Source organism: Prionailurus bengalensis, chromosome C2 (assembly GCF_016509475.1).
Source record: "Prionailurus bengalensis isolate Pbe53 chromosome C2, Fcat_Pben_1.1_paternal_pri, whole genome shotgun sequence".
NCBI classification, from domain to species: Eukaryota; Metazoa; Chordata; class Mammalia; order Carnivora; family Felidae; genus Prionailurus; species Prionailurus bengalensis.
The window spans coordinates 115,918,700-115,935,876 of record NC_057350.1 but is presented as its reverse complement, the minus strand read 5'-3'; the positions used below and the strand labels follow the sequence as shown (position 1 = coordinate 115,935,876).

General features: G+C 40.7%; 1 pseudogene; it reads right to left on the bottom strand.

Moving 5' to 3' along the window:
- Positions 1-371: 371 nt before the first annotated feature.
- On the bottom strand, positions 372-1,628 carry LOC122492404 (annotated as a pseudogene).
- Positions 1,629-17,177: the final 15,549 nt, after the last annotated feature.

Sequence of the window (17,177 nt, the reverse complement as noted above, 5' to 3'; positions counted from 1 at the left end):
AATACTGCAAGGATTTGTGAAAATTTTTCTGCCTCCTTTATGGCTGGAAAATTAAAAAAACAAAACCTCAACTCTAAATACACTTTAGATATTATGAAAAATACTTTTTTAATGTGGGAAACTATATAGTATTAGCAAATCAGTTTTTAGTCATCATCACAATTCACCAAACCGCTGCATCCTACAACCATACATAGGCTAATCCAAAATTAAGGTTAACTTGCCATCGTTTAGAAAGTTAAAAAAACCTGCAAAATGTCAAACACATTTCTCAGATTTGAAGAAAAAAAGAGCATTTGAATACATATTTGGAGGAATTTAATCTCCTGACCTAATAGAATTAGAAATTCCAAGAGACTCAAGTTCATAGACAGATGAAACTTTAGGATGAGAATATATTAATATCATGCTTGAACTGCTAACTTTGTAATATTTACAAATGAAATTTCCATTTCTCAAATATTTTTAGAAGGTGTTGGGTCAAAGAGATTAAAGTCAGATATACCCCCATACTAAGTCAACACAGATGGCTGTAAATATTCAGAAAATTGAGCTTATCAGGAAACAACAGTTGGCTACATTATAAATTTGTGAAAAAAAAAGATAATTAAGAGGACAAGACACATTTTTACCCGTAACATTAATACAGATTTCTTTTTCTTGAAACAATGCGAAACAAAGCTAGCCTGGTGTTCTAAGATGTGTTTTTTCAGATACTCTGGTAAGAGAGAAATCACTATAACCTTGTTTAAAATTACCCTTTATTTGAAAGAAAATTTTGAATTTAGGAAAGAAGTGGCAAACATATTTTAAAAAATATTGACTGTCATAAATTGTTTATTAGGTTAAGAATTTTAATTTACTTACATTAGCAGTAACAGTGGAGCTGGAGGGTACTGCGTCTTCTCCAAGCTGCCTCATGTGGAACTTGTGACCCTTTCCAAGGCCACGCCTCTTGGGGCCTACAGGTCAATTCTTGAATCTCCCTGTGTTTGAGAGCTAGTTTGCTGATCCAGTGAGTGTTGGGATTTCTTCTGACAGCTTCATGTAATGGATCAATGGGGATAACCTCAAAGAATTCGTACGTGGGATCTTCACCAATCCAGTAAAAATTCAGGACTCTCAGAGCCCCATGGTGGCATCCAGCTTATTCCTAGGCAAGAGTGAAGACTCAGGGCAAACTTTAGCTGGTTAACACCATGATGGACAGGCTTGCCATAGGTTGCACCTTTAGGAACTGGGCATTTGTAGTCACCGCAGTGCACGTGAATCCGATACATGACATAACCTTGCTTGGCATTGTATCCCAGTCTGGGGGCTTTAGCATGCCGGGCTGAATGGGGTACCCTGTAAAGCACAGAGTAACTGGCAGTACTGAGAATAAAGCGCATTACATCAGACTGTGTCTTTCTCCATAGCTCCAGGATGTACGTGTAAGCGCCCATCTTGGTTGACCTTTGAGTGAAATGGCTGCTGCCAGATGGAAAGAAAAAGAGCTTTCTCCCACAATCCCTTTTGGGCGCCTCTTAATTTTTTTTTTTCTAAGTACTAAATAGTGTAGTTCTCAATGTTTTACCCCAAGAATCCCTTTATTATTGAAAGATCACCTAAAACTTAGTTTATTCAGGTTTTTTTTTTTTAATTTTTTCCAACGTTTTTTATTTATTTTTGGGACAGAGAGAGACAGAGCATGAACGGGGGAGGGGCAGAGAGAGAGGGAGACACAGAATCGGAAACAGGCTCCAGGCTCTGAGCCATCAGCCCAGAGCCCGATGCGGGGCTCGAACTCAGGGACCGCGAGATCGTGACCTGGCTGAAGTCGGACGCTTAACCGACTGTGCCACCCAGGCGCCCCAGTTTATTCAGGTTTTTAATCAAGAGTTTTTAATTAGCTTTTAACAAACTTGAAATCATGTATTTTCAGGAAAAATACTTTTGAAAAGCTTTTTTAAACCTATACATTTTTATTTGAGGAGGTATGTTTAATTTTTTTTAAATACCAAAAATAGGTGGATAAATATTATTAACTTTGCCAGGGGTTCCTGGCCTCAGGCTGGGAATTACAGAGGTCTATGTGCCAGACACTTTTATATACACATAAAAAAGTGAATAGTACATGGTTATTAAGAATAAAAGATAAGTTGTGATGGACAATGGGTGTTATATGTAAGTGATTAATCACTGAATTCTACTCCTGAAAACAAATTGCACTGTATGTTAACTAAAATTTAAATTAAAAAAAAAACTGGAAAAAAAGATAATTAATATATAGTCTCTAACTATACAAAAGAAAATAATGCATGTCTTACATGGGGTTATAAAGCAGAAAGTCACACCCAATGAGATACAAATCACTAAACTGCAAGGGAGATTAACAAAGTGGGGTAATAGAGATAAAAAAAAAATACTGGGCTCTGGAAACTAGGGAAAGGAAGCTTCACGGACGAGGAAGCAGCTAAACTAGAAGGGAATGACGATTTCAATGAGTGTGTTGCAAAGGAGTCTTTAAAACTGGAGGAAAAAAAGCACCAAGTCAGAGAAGCAGGCCATTTAAAATATGATGGAGTGCTTATTTTGGGTAAAAGAATGTCTAATGAGACTATAAAACAGAAATGAAAATGTCATCCAACTAAACCCAGAAAGAATGCAGTTCTATATTTCTCAATATCAACTTAATGTAGAATTTGGGCTGGACTACAGAAATAACAAGAGAGTAAATGTTTTCCCAAACACTAAGACTTGACACGATTTTGTTGATGTTAATTAGCCAAGGGATTGTCCTGCTGTCCACCACCCACCGCAAGAGTCCCTTGCAATCAATGCCACACTTAGCAAGAATCTTCCTTAATGGATATTGTCTCTGCCCAAAACAAAGTACAGACCTTCCTCAACTTATTATGGGGTTATTTCCTGATAAGCCTATCCTATGTTGAGAATATCTTAAGTTGAAAATGCATTTAATACACTTAACCTACAGAGCACCATCACTTAGCTTGGCCTACCTTAAAAGTGCTCAGATTTGTTAGCCTACAGTGGGGCAGAATCCTCTAACACAACCTTATTTTATAATAAAGTGTGGATTATCTCATGTAATTTATTGAATACTGCATTGTAAGTGAAAAACAGAATAGTTCTAAGTTCATCAGTTGATTGTCCCTGGGATCACATGACTGACTGGGATGCTGCCTAGCATCATGACAGTATCGCAATGCCTATCAGTAGCCCAGAAAAAGATCCAAATTCAAAATATGAAGTGCAGTTGCTACTGAATGTAATCGCTTCTGCACCACAGTAAAGACAAAAAAAAAAAAAAAAATCATCAAGTCAAACGATTGTGATCGCCTGTAAAACAAAAACAATATGAAACAAAACAAACACAAATCCAAAACAAAACTAAGAGACCATCACAGCAAGCTTTGAGCCCGCATAGTTGACCTGTGTCCCAACATATTTCCTCTCCTACTCCCTCCACATTAAACACCACGCAAACAGTAAAATAAAAGTCCACATCAACCTAAAAATCTTACTGGAACACTGCTGTGTAACTAGATGTTGTCATCTTCCTCCTCTACCTACTAAACATTCTCATTCATTAAGCTAGGGAATCATTACAATTATTATTGTTTTAGATTTCAAAGGTAGTTCAAAGTCCCAGAACAAACACAACGAAATTACGTATTCTTCTTCGTCATCACTGAGGATTAATTATCCCAAGGCCTACCGTCTAAATCCCCATTTCCTAATTCTAAGACTAGTGTAGTGTTCTACCTCACATCATACAATTTAACAACTGACAATATACACAAAGACATTAAAAGTCCCACAAAAGTCAAAAGTAAAAAAAAAAAAAAAAAAAAAAAAACACGCAAAAACATCTGTACGTGGCATCACACAGGCTAAACTTAGCTAAAGACACAAATATTTACTAGTTTTACTAAAACTATGGGCATCTTAGCAAGTACTTGAGAAATTATCGGTTTACTAAAATAGGGTACAAATTTCAGGTGGGAGCAGAACACTAAAACCATGTTATATTCTGACAGAAGCCTTAGCCCTGACCATACCCCTTGCCCGGCTTCCTGCCTTACGGTCCTTCTGGTTTCAGCTCCAACTTCAGTTGCTCTGGGAAACCTTTCTCACCCACTCGCTTCCGCTCAGCACAGCAATTAAAATACATGCCCTTCTACTCAGGCCATTTTGTCAGCTAGCTTGTTAGCCCTTTCCAAATTGTGAGCTCTGGAATGAATAAATCCCACGCCATCCGAAGGTCAGGCAGAACCCCGATTAAGAAGCAGAACGTCCGCAGCCCTTCAGGCTACACCAATCGGAGCCTCGGCGGGAGGCAGCACGTGCCCACTTCTCGCGAGAGCAGACACCAGGCTCCAGCGCGCAATGCGCATGCGGAGTTGGGAATGCGGACCTGGAGACCAAAAACTACTTATCCCATAATTCTGTGGGCATGCATCCTCCTTATCCAGGATTATGTTTCCAAGAAAGCCCTGCAGGATCTCAGTCCGTGTTGGGAAGCTTTTCTCTCATCAGAATGCAAACGGCAGGATTAACCCGTATGTTTCCTTATGCTGCCGAAGCTGAGGCAATCCCTAGATTTCCCGGGATGGTGTCAGCGAAGCCTCGTTTCGACTTGTCATAGTTTGTTAGACCATGATGTCGTTAGAAGTTCTGAGAAATCGAGATTTTGCAAGGAGTAGAAGGATCAGGGAGACAGCTGCGCCCGACCCAGCCTTGTGCCAAGCAAGGGCAGATGGCTGAGGATGCCCAGGTCTTCTTCAACTCACACTGGCCAGGATGGTGTCTTGGTCCCCAGAAGCCCTAATGTTCTGGGAGTCACACTGTGGTGGCCACCAGGCTTCAGCTCCCAAAGTCTTCGTAGGGGCAGTGGAGTCGTTGGCTGTTCTCAGTATCAATCTGCAGGGAAACGACCTAACGGGGCTCCAGACCTCCCTTCTCCCTTGCTCCTAATCTTCAATTCTACTGTATTTCTGCTTCAGAGACTCAACTCTGCAAGTCTGTCTGCAAGGATCCACATCCCCCACCCTGCTTCTCCCATCCCCTAGTCCCTAAATCTTCAGCCTGTACCCTCCAACAGTTTCTTACTTTGTTTCAGACCTTACAATCCCGTGCTGTTTGTTAGTATTGTGGCATCATTCATTGTTCCCTCATATTGAGAATGCCACATCTCTAGTGCCCCATTAGTGCTGAGACTCTAGGTTAGCCAGGGGCTTTCAGAAACCTGCCTGGAGAAAATAGTTCTGTATTTGGGCTTCAGTGTCCCCACTTGAAGCCCCATATGAAGCCTCTTGGATTCAGGACATAGAGAAGAGATATGTCAAGATGAATCACCTCCTACTGATGATGGCAATACCTTTCATTGGGTATGGAGACAGTTATTGCCTTAACCAGAAGGCCCAGTCAGTCAGACTTTCCTAGCCAGGAGTGTAACCTTTTCCTTCTACCCCACAGAAGAAATAAAAACCCTAGGCCTCATTACTCCTCTCCAGGTACTTCTGGCTCGGGTCAGTTATGTGACTGTGTTTGGCAATTGCAGGAATCAAGGTCATGCTTGGGAGCTAGAAATAGAACCCAGAAGCTATTGATGCACATGGGTGGTGCTGTTACTGGGAGGTTATGAAGACATTGCTGCTCTGGGGGAGGACGCCCTTGAGAGGAAGGGGAAGTTAGAGGACCAGTTACATTTCAGTTTCACAGCTATCAATGATTCTTGTGTGATCTTGATTAGCTTACATTCTAGATCTAAATTTCCCTTTCTAGATATACGTATAAATGGTAAAGGGGCATAGAAGTGGAGGATAGTCCTCACTGACACCTTTTCACTGCATTAAAGGCATTCTTACCACGCAAGAAAAGTAGATTATTTTTAGGTTCTAATCATACCACCAGAGGGCACTATCGACTGTCTGAAGAGCAATTTAGTTTACAACTTCATCAGCCCTGTTATGTTGTCATAGTTTTTACACACATTACTTAGAAAAATGAAACAATGTCCCAGTAAAGTCATTAATTTATTTAGCACCAACATCAGAAGGGAAACCAGTCTGTTAAACCAGAGGTTCCCAACCTTGTCTCATATTGGAATCTTTAAGAGCTACTGATGCCTGGCCCCTGTCTCCAAACATTCCGATTTCATTTTGATAAGGGGTGCAATGTGAGCTTCGGTACTTTAAAAAGCTCCCCAGTGATTCTAATGTGCGGCAAAATTTGGGAACGGCAGCAAGTCCTCTGCTCAGTTTTAATAAAGGAGTGTGAACCTGATCTAAACGTTACATGTTATCAACTTCATAAGAGAAAAGCAGGAGTCCTTAGGGAAGCAATTCCAGGAATGCACTTGATGCAGTTCCAACTGGAAGCAATGATAGCCTCTCTGTGCTATTTAGTGTTCCCAAGAACAAGAGCCTTACTGGAGTGACTAGAGAATTAGGTTGAAAGATGATAATAATAGCAGCTTTCATTTATTAAGCTTTTATAATGTGCCAAATATATCTTACCCTTAACAGGTTTTAGCTCATTTAGAATAAAATAAAAGAATAAAAGGCTAAAAGCTATCATTATTTCCACTTTACACATGCAGAAACAGGTACAGAATGGTTGAATAATTTGCCACAATCACACAATACAGCTAGCAAAGCCTGGGTTCAAATCCAGATAGTCTTGTCTCCTGGAGCACAAACTCTTTTTTTTTTTTAATGTTTATTTATTTATTTTTGAGAGAAAGAGCACAAGCAGGGGAGGGGCAGAGAGACAGAGGGAGACACAGAATCTGAAGCAGACTCCAGGCTCCGAGCTGTCAGCACAGAGTTGGTTGCAGGGCTTGAACTGATGAACTGTGAGATCATGACCTGATCCAAAGTTGGATGTTTAACTGACTGAGCTGCCCAGGCACCCCTCACAAACTCTTAATCACTGTGCTATTCTATTTCCTAATCCACAAATAGTGAATTTTTTCCTTTTCTCCCCACTCGGTCTATGTATTTAGTTTTCACATCCTTTTTTGTCCCTCCTTCATTCTCTACTCATCTCCAAGGCCCACATGTCTGGCCATTGTTCATTTTCAGATTACTCAAGTTTCTAGCACTATATAACACTCTTGGAAGATACAAGGTTATAACATTTCCTCACTATGTGGCAGGCCCTTCACTAAAAACTTTATGTGTATTATCTCATATGAGGCTTACAATAGCAGTTTTAAAGTTGAAGAAACAGGCTTGGTGAGGTGACGTAGCTTTTTCAGCTGATATGACTTGGTTTCAAGCTGTTTACCCTGGCATTTCCATCTGTCTTATGAGTCCCAGTAAGTATTTATCAAAAAGGGGAAAAAAAGGGAGGAAAGGAAGAAAAGAAAGGAAAGGAAAAGGAAAGAGGGAAGATAGAAAGAAAAGAGGGAAGAGCTTTTCTCTGTTAAAGATATTATGAATATTCTAGAACAGGTCCAAATTCCCTTAGTCTGAGCTTGAGTGAGGAGATGGTTTTCCTAATGTCATTCCACCAGGATGGAATTCTGAAGCACCATTATGTGAGATTTGCCTTTGGCTTAGGCTGGTATCTTCTTCTGGGTATTTATCTTGTGTCCCCCACTAAGGAGCAAGTTCTGTGTCTCCTACTCCCTCACTTCACTCAGCATGTTGGCTTATATGTAGTAGCAAAGAATCATCAGGTGCTTTTTAGATATGGATGATACCTCATCTTGCTCATTCCCCTTGTTCTACAGATGTGGAAACTCAGGTCTAGGGAGATTGTTGGCACCAAGACCACTGTTATTGTAAAGCTGGGATTAGAATTGACTGTCAGCTGGCGGCACCTGGGTGGCTCAGTTGGTTGAGCAACCAGCTCCTGATTTTGGCTCAGGTCATGATCCCAGAGTTTTGGGATTGAGCCCCAGCCGGGCTCTGCTCTCAGTGTGGAGCCTGCTTAAGATTCTCTCTCCTTCTGCCCCTCTCCCTCTGCCCCTTTCCCGCACTCTCTCTCTCTAAAAAAAAAAAAAAAAGAAAGAAAGAAAAAATAGAATTGACTATCAGCTGAATGCTCTTGGCGCTCTTCCAAACTCAATAAATATTGGTTGACTTGTGGATTGGTTTATTTTACTGTCAAAATAACCTGTAATGGGATTGGTACAATACATTATACATGTGGAAACGTAAGACTATTTCATGAAGTAGTTACCACTGTAAATAATTTTTGGCTGTAATAAGATTTCAGGTTCATTCAGCCAAATAGTTTACTGAATGGTTCTCAAAGTTTGGTCTGGAGATTAGCAGCATTAACATTGCCTAGGAATTTGTTAGAAATGCAGTTTCTCTGACTCTGCTATAGACTTACTGAATCAGAAAGTGGGGGCGAGGCACAGCAAAAAGTATTTTAACAAGCCCTCCAGGAATGTCTGATGCATACTCAGGTTTGTGAACCACCGGTATGGTGTGAAGGGTCTGTTCGGTTTAAGAAATATATAACTAATGAAAAGACTAATGATTTTGTATAATGGGATTTTTAAAAAAATCAGATAACCTGCTTACATATTACCTTTATTAGGACTTGTCTGGCCCAGGTAACAAGAAAATGGTCGCTTGAAATATTTTGACTTCCCCTCTTTGTCCACCCCTCCCCTGCTCGTTCTCTCTGTCTACCTCTCTCTCTCTCAAAAATAAACATTTAAAAAATATTTTGTCAAAAATTCAGTTTCGGGGTGCCTGGGTGGCGCAGTCGGTTAGGCGTCCGACTTCAGCCAGGTCACGATCTCGCGGTCCCTGAGTTCGAGCCCCGCGTCGGGCTCTGGGCTGATGGCTCAGAGCCTGGAGCCTGTTTCCGATTCTGTGTCTCCCTCTCTCTCTGCCCCTCCCCCGTTCATGCTCTGTCTCTCTCTGTCCCAAAAATAAATAAACGTTGAAAAAAAAATTTTTTTTAAATTCAGTTTCTACCATAAAATTATTCTCGAGAATAAACCTTTCTGAAAAGATATAGGATTAGACTCTCATGACAGAAGCAATGCAAAGCCAGGAATTGCAAGTATATGTATTTAACAAGATGTACCTGTTAATGGATACAGGTTATCTGTTAATTAATACAGGTAGTTCATAGAAAATTCTGTTAGTTCACAGTTCAAAGAAAATAATGTCAACTCATGAAATAAATATATTTATACGAGGTAGTTAACTTATATATGTTTGCCTGTGTGGGAAAAAGGGAATATGCACTTAGAATGTTTCAATCAGAGAGCTCTGTGATTAGTTAGGAAACAGTTTTCATACAATTTCAGCAATGACCTAGCTCAGTAGAGGATGCTACCAGTTCTTTCAAATTAGGAGTCATTCTATATATGGAAATTCCAGAAGGGGCCACTCTTTTTTTTTTTTTTAAGTTTATTTATTTATTTTGAGAGAGAGAGAGAGGGAGAGAGACTGCATGTGAGTTGGGGAAGGGCAGAGTGAGAGGGAGAGAGAGAGAATCCCAAGCAGGCTCCATTCTGCCAATGCAGAGCCCAACTCGGGGCTGCAACCTATGAAACCATGAGATTGTGACCTGAGCTGAGACCAAGAGTCAGACTCTTAACCAACTGAGCCACCCAGGCACCCCATAAGGGGCTACTCTTGACTACGACAGAAACTGAGTGAGCTAGGCATAACCCAATCTGGAGGTCACCAGAAATGTAAATTGTCCCTCTGAGCAAAGAAGGCATCTATTGCATTAGCCCTGCTTTACTGAGTGAAAAGGTAGAGATGGAAATGTGGGTGTGTGTATGTGTGTGTGGCATTGAGTGTAAGGAGAAATTTACTTTCTTTCAGGAAATTGACAACTGTAGCCCAGAGGACTATTCTGAGAACACTGTGAGATTTTGTAACCTTTGGAATTTATCCATCTTTGTTATTTACTGTTTCTGCCTGTTTGTTTTGTTTTCCTAGCATTAATTAGGAGCAAATATATTCAAAAGCCAGAGTAACTGAAGATAGATTTTAAGAGTAGTCTTGTGGGAGAAGGAATCCCAAGGCAAAGAGTGGGTACGGATAGAAGCCGCAGAAGGAAAGGAAAGGACAATAGGCTGTGAAGGTACCAGGGTGAACAAATCAAAGGGCCCATGTGGAAATTGTCTTGTGGCCATACATGACAGTGGAAAAATGGGAGTAAAAGTTGGCTTTGGTGGCAACTTGGGCATATGTGCAGTTGCTACCTGACATTCTAAATTGTTTATTTGTATTTTGAGACAGAGAGAGAGAGAGAGAAAGCATGAGCAAGGGAGGGGCAGAAAGAGAGGGAGACAGAGAGAAACCCAAGCAGACTCCAAACTGTCAGCATGGAGTCTGACGTGGGGCACGATCTCAGGAACCATGAGATCATGATCCGAGCAGAATCAAGAGTCAGATGCTTAACCAACTGAGTCACCCAGGCACCCTGCTACCTGCCATTCTAAACTATCATTCACACTTTCTTTAAAGCCCAAGACAAGTTCTGGATACCATTATACTTTGGGTTGCTATAGAAATCCTTTCTACTTTAATAACATTGGTATTTTAAACTTCTAGAATGGCTTGCCCACCTTGCTTTGTGCCCCAATGAGTTGGCCTCTTTAAGTGACAAACTGCAAAAAGACATGAGGTGATATACCAGTAAGAAATTCTGAGCTGGGATATTTTGTTCCTTTAGATAAGTGTTTCCCGAGTAGAGATACTTAAAGATGCTCTGAACATTCATGTTTTTAAAACACAGTGTGTTTTGACTTCTGCATTTTTAAATGGAATGAATAAAATAACTACAAATTACCCATGAAAGCAAAACAATGTGAAAGACCCTAAAAGTTTTTTCAGTGAGGAATTGGGATATAGAGGACATCAGATGAACATCCGCTGGGTACTGTTGCACACTCTACTCTGTACTCCGTGAGCCTGGGAATGTTACCAGAAAAAAGAGGTAAGTCATGGAGGTCAAAGAGGGAGACCAACTTTCTGCTACAGCAGAAAATTGAAAGGATTGCATTTTATGTGGAAGAGGCTCAGGAGTGAAAATGCAAGGAGGCACCGCTCTGTATTCCTTCTGGTCTCTGTATGATGCCTTGATGTCTGTCTCCAGGCTTGTTATATTTATCAATCCCGCAAATGTAGAAACCAATCCCAAACGTTTCTTCAGGCCGAAAGACGGCCAATCCAACTTCACTATCCTTTCCCAGTCTGTTAACAAATGATGGGATGCTAGCAAATGGCAGGGGCACCCATAGCACAAGTGTGGGTTGATCAATAAAGGAAATGCATGGTGTGATTTTGAGAGCAACTCTACATTTCTATAGATGCCAGCAAACTGATCTAAACACGAAATGTAGTAGGATCCACTTGAATAAGAGATAATGATCTTTGTGTCACTTTATTTTCTGAGTGACAGTCTCTGAATGCCCTAGCTTTGCACATGCTAGGGTCTCAATGCCAGACTATCGGTGGAGATCAGGGATGCCCAGCAAGGTCCTGGCAGTCTTCCAAAAGAGCTGCACAGCTGGAACCTACTTTTGCTTGAGGCCTCTAAAATTCCCATTAATAACAAAGGTTCTACTAAAATAATATGTTTTCTAGAGTTACATTTGTGATTATTACTCTTTGTTTCAGCAAAACCTTAAAGAAGAAAAGTGAGTCTACACTTTTCTTCTGGAGGGCATGTTACATGGAATGTCAGAGAAGTAATATTAGAGAGGACCTAAAAAAGAAGCAAGACAGTAAGTCAAGGGAAGATCTGGAAACAGGTTCTAGGTACAGGCAACAGCAAGTGCTAAAATCCTAAGAGAATGAGTAGCGGATGTTCAGAAAACAGAGAGAGGGCTTCTGTGTCTGTGGCACCATGAAATGGTATGAAATGAGGTTGGACAGAGACAATGAGGTTGACCAGATCATGCAGGGCTTCACAGGCCAAGAAAATTCAGTTTTGATCTGAATACCGTGGGAAGCCATTGGAATGTTCTGAGCATGAACGTGACACTGTTTCTTTTTCTCTTATTTAAAAAAAAATTTTTAATTAAAGAAAATGTTTATTTATTTTTGAGGAGAGAGAAAGAGAACAAGTAGGGTAGGGGCAGAGAGAGAGGGAGACCAAGGATCTGAAGCAGCTCCGTGGAGCTGACAGTGGAGAGCTGGATGCAGGGCTCAAACTCAGGAACCTTGAGATCATGACCCGAGCCAAAGCTGGACACTTAACCAACTGAGCCACCTAGGTACCCCCCTTTATTTAAAAATTTTTTTAGTCTTTAGAATTTTAAAATGTTTTCCTTAACATAGCAAATATCTTAGAACACATTATTTACCACTAACTCCAGTCCACATCATTTTTTACGTTAAATTCTGAAAGGAATACTTATGAAGTACCTACTATATAATTGAGGTTCATACAATGAGCTTTACTCTGCCTCTAATTAGCAGTATGATTTGGGTAAGTCTCTTACCTGTTACATGTCTTGTAATCTTAAAAAAAAATCCACATATTTAAAGCACACAATCTGATAAGATATGACATATGTATTCACCAAGAAACCCATTATGAAAATCAAGATAATGGACATATTTGGGGTCCCTGGGTGCCTCAGTCAGTTGAGCGTCCAACTTCGACTCAGGTCATGATCTCACAGTTCGTGAGTTCGAGCCCCGCGTCAGGCTTTGTGCAGACAGATTGGAGCCTGGAGCCTGCTTCGCATTCTGTGTTTCCCTCTCTCTCTCTCTGCCCCTCCCCAGCTTGCACTCTTTCTGTCCCTCTCTCAAAGATAAATAAACATTAAAAAAAAAGAGATAATGGACATATCCATCATTCCCAAAAGTTTGCTCATGTTCCTTTGTAACCTCTGTCACCTCCCTGTCCGTCACTCAGACCCAGGCAACCACTGTTGTCTGTTACTATAGTTTGTATTTTCTTGAATTTTATATAAATGTAATCATTTATTTAAATAAGAGTATATTCTATTTTTATTGGGTTTCTTTCACTCAGCATAATTATCTTGAGATCTATGTGTGTTGTTGTATGTATCAGTAGTGCATTCCTTGTTATTGCTGAGTAGTATTTCGTTGTACAGATAAAACAAAACTTGTTTATCCATTCATCTGTTGATGGATTTTTGGGTTGTTTTCGATTTTTTACTATCACACATAACGCTGCCATGAGAATGTGTACAAGTCCTTTTAAGGATATATGTCTGTCTTCAGATCTCTTGGGTAAGAGAACTAGGTTTAGAATGGTTGGACCATATGGTAAGTGTATGTCTAATTTTCTAAGAGACTGCCAAACTGTTTCCAAAGCTATTATACCATTTGACATCCACATAAGTTGCTCCCTGTCCTCACCCACACTTGTTATGATCAGTCTTTTTAATTTTAGTTATTACAATAAATGTATAGTGGTCTCTATCGGCAGTTTTGACTTGAATTTCCCTAATGATCAATGCTGTTGAGCACATATTAGAATCTTAGTGCCCAATGCAATGGTAATAAAAGGTAGGGCCTTTGGGGGGTGATTAAGTCATGAGGGTGGAACTCTGATACATGGGAGTTGTGCTCTTATAAAAGAGATTCCACAGAGCTCCCTAGTCCCTTCCAGTAAGTGAGAACACAGCAAGAAGTCAGCAGCCTACAACCTCAAAGAGGTCTCTAATCCTACCCTATGCTGGCACCTTGATCTTGCAATTCCCAGCCTCCAAAGCTGTGACAAATATAGTTGTTGTTGGGGCGCCTGGGTGGCGCAGTCGGTTAAGCGTCCGACTTCAGCCAGGTCACGATCTCACGGTCTGTGAGTTCGAGCCCCGCGTCGGGCTCTGGGCTGATGGCTCAGAGCCTGGAGCCTGTTTCCGATTCTGTGTCTCCCTCTCTCTCTGCCCCTCCCCGTTCATGCTCTGTCTCTCTGTCCCAAAAATAAATAAATGTTGAAAAAAAAATTAAAAAAATATATATATAGTTGTTGTTTATAAGCTGTTTAGTATTTCATTGTAGCAGCCCAAATGGATTTTGTTATAGCAGCCCAAATGAATTATGACAGTGGCTCTCTACAAGCCAAGGAAAGAAGCCTTAGGAAAAACAAGAACTGCAGACACCATGATCTTGGACTTCTGACCTCCAGAACTATGAAAAAAAAAATTCTGCTATTTAAGCTATCTAGTCTGTGGTATTTTCTTATGGCTACCCTAGCAGACCAACATAGCCTCCCATAAGGAAATTATGGTGTGCCCAATGCTACCCCTACATTTGTAACAGGAATACAAGGATGCGACTCCTGCTTGTACAAACCAGGCACATCCCCCACCTTCCCTTGGCTAGCATGTCTATTTCCTAAGAATCTTAAATAATCCAGGTTCAGTGGCTATCTCTAGAAGGGATTGGGGTTCCAAATCTCACTTCTTTCTCCAAAATAGACATTTTTAATGTAGGTGAAATGACAATAAAATTGTAATTTTAGTCTTGAAATTGTAATTTAGTACAGAAATTGTAATTTTCACGGCACAAAAACAGACACTCAGATCAAGGGAACAGAATAGAGAACCCAGAAATGGACCCACAAACGTATGGCCAGCTAATCTTTGACAAAGCGGGAAAGAATATCCAATGGAATAAAGACAGTCTCTTCAGCAAGTGGTGCTGGGAAAACTGGACAGCGACATGCAGAAGAATGAACCTGGACCACTTTCTTACACTAGACACAAAAATAAACTCAAAGTGGATGAAAGACCTAAATGTAAGACAGGAAGCCATCAAAATCCTCGAGGAGAAAGAAGGCAAAAACCTCTTTGATCTTGCCCGCTGCAACTCCTTACTCAACACGTCTCTAGAGGCAGGGAAACAAAAGCAAAAATGAACTATTGGGACCTCACCAAAATAAAAAGTTTCTGCATAGCCAAGGAAACAATCAGCAAAACTAAAAGGCAACCGGCAGAATGGGAGAAGATATTTGCAAACAACATATCAGATAAAGGGTTAGTATCCAAAACCTCTAAAGAACTTATCAAACTCAACACCCAGAAAACAAATAATCCAGTGAAGAAATGGGCAAAAGACATGAATAGACACTTCTCCAGAGAAGACATCCAGACGGCCAACTGATGCATGAAAAAATGCTCAACATCACTCATCATACAAATCCAAACCACAATGAGATATCACCTCACACCTAATGTCAGAACGGCTAACATTAACAACTCAGGCAACAACTATGTTGGCGAGAATGTGGAGAAAGAGGATCTCTTTTGCATTGCTGGTGGGAATGCAAACTGGTGCAGCCACTCTGGAAAACAGTATGGGGGTTCTCAAAAAAGTAAAACTAGAACTACCCTATGACCCAGAAATTGCACTAATAGGTATTTATCCAAGGGATACAGGTGTGCTGTTTCAAAGGGGCACATGCACCCCCATGTTTATAGCAGCACTATTAACAATAGCCAAAGTATGGAAAGAATCCAAATGTCCATCGATGGATGAATGGATAAAGAAGATGTGATATATATATATACAATGGAGTATTACTTGGCAATCAAAAAGAATGAAATCTTGCCACTTGCAACTATGTGGATGGAACCAGAGGGTATTATGCTAAACGAAATTAGTCAGAGAAAGACAAATATCATATGACTTCACTCATATGAGGACTTTAAAAGACAAAACAGATGAACATAAGGGAAGGGAAATAAAAATAATATAAAAACAGGGAGGGGGACAAAACAGAAGAGACTCATAAATATGGAGAACAAACTGAGGGTTACGGGAGGGGTTGTGGGAGGGGGGATGGGCTAAATGGGTAAGGGGCACTAAGGATCTACTATATGCTAGCTAATTTGGATGTAAATTAAAAAATAAAAACAAAAGAAATTGTAATTTTCAGTCTTGAAGGAGAAAATTTAAAAAGAACAGTATGGCATATATTTGTGGAGAAAGGGGTGTTCATGAGTGTTGTATCTGAATGAGTTACTGTAAGCAGTTCTTAGGCTCTTTGTTTTCTATAGGAGCCTTCTGTCAGTTTTCAGCCCTAGCTTGATGAACAGAGTAACTTCCTTGTCCAAATCTTTGCCTCACTGAGTTTGGTGAATGGTTTTATCCCAAAGAGTTCCTATTGGTTGGATTAGGTTAAGGGGTACTTTCTTCATCTAGATGGCACAGAAAATGGAGGTAGAGTTTAACTTCAATCCAATTGCACCTAATTTGTAAATTCTTTGAAAAAAGGGCTTATGAGGGTGACAAATAGAATCTGACCAGAGAAAAATGTGCTCTCTCTTTTAACTCTGCTTAAGTAAAGAGACACCAAAAGTAAGAGAACATCCCTCAATCCATACTTACATACACTATTTTCTGGATAAATTGTAAACAGTAGTTCCAACGCTCCCTTCATCTAAATGTGTGAGGTTTTTTTTTGTTTTGTTTTGTTTTGTTTTTTAAGTAGGCTCCACGCCCTGCATGGAACCCAACGTAAGACCTGAAATTACCACCCTTAGATCAAGACCCTGAGATCAAGAACCGAGCTGAGATCAAGCGCTGGACTCTTAACTGACTTAGCCACTTCAGGAGCCCCATCTAAACGTGTTTTGTTTTGTTTTTTAAATTGGAATTGCAACCACGAGCTCCACGTTGAGACATCAGGAATAGATACAGGCCAGATTATACTATAGTTGTAGGTGCACTGGACTGAGAGCTAGTGGATTTCACCCCTCGTCCTTCCATCCTCTGGGGCTCAAACTAATCTTTTGTCAAATATCTGGAGTTTACTAGGTGACGTCCATGATTCTTCAGCAAATTTTTTTTTTCTTTTGCTAAGTACATTCTAAGTGTTGCTCCTTCCAACAAACAACTCTTCAGTATATTTAGCCCGGAGTTGAGCCGTGTGCACTGCACTTCAGTTTTCCCAGCCCTATCCTCCAGAAGCTCACAGGCTATCAGGGAGACACAAGTGATGCCCCTGAATCAGGTACAAAATGGTACAAGATCCTAGATGATCAAATGTTTAAACGTACTCAAGGGCCTAAACATCTCGCCCAGCCCAAAACAGGACTGTAAAATGACGAATGAAGGGGCACAGAGGTCTCTAGGCCCGTCAACCACGCAGCGCGGAGCAGTGCCAGCACAGGGCGGCCAGGTCCAAGTCCCAGGACTAGGGGCCTGTGGGGCGCGGGTGCACCGGGCAGAGGCGACTCCTCCCCAGCCGGGCCTTGCCCC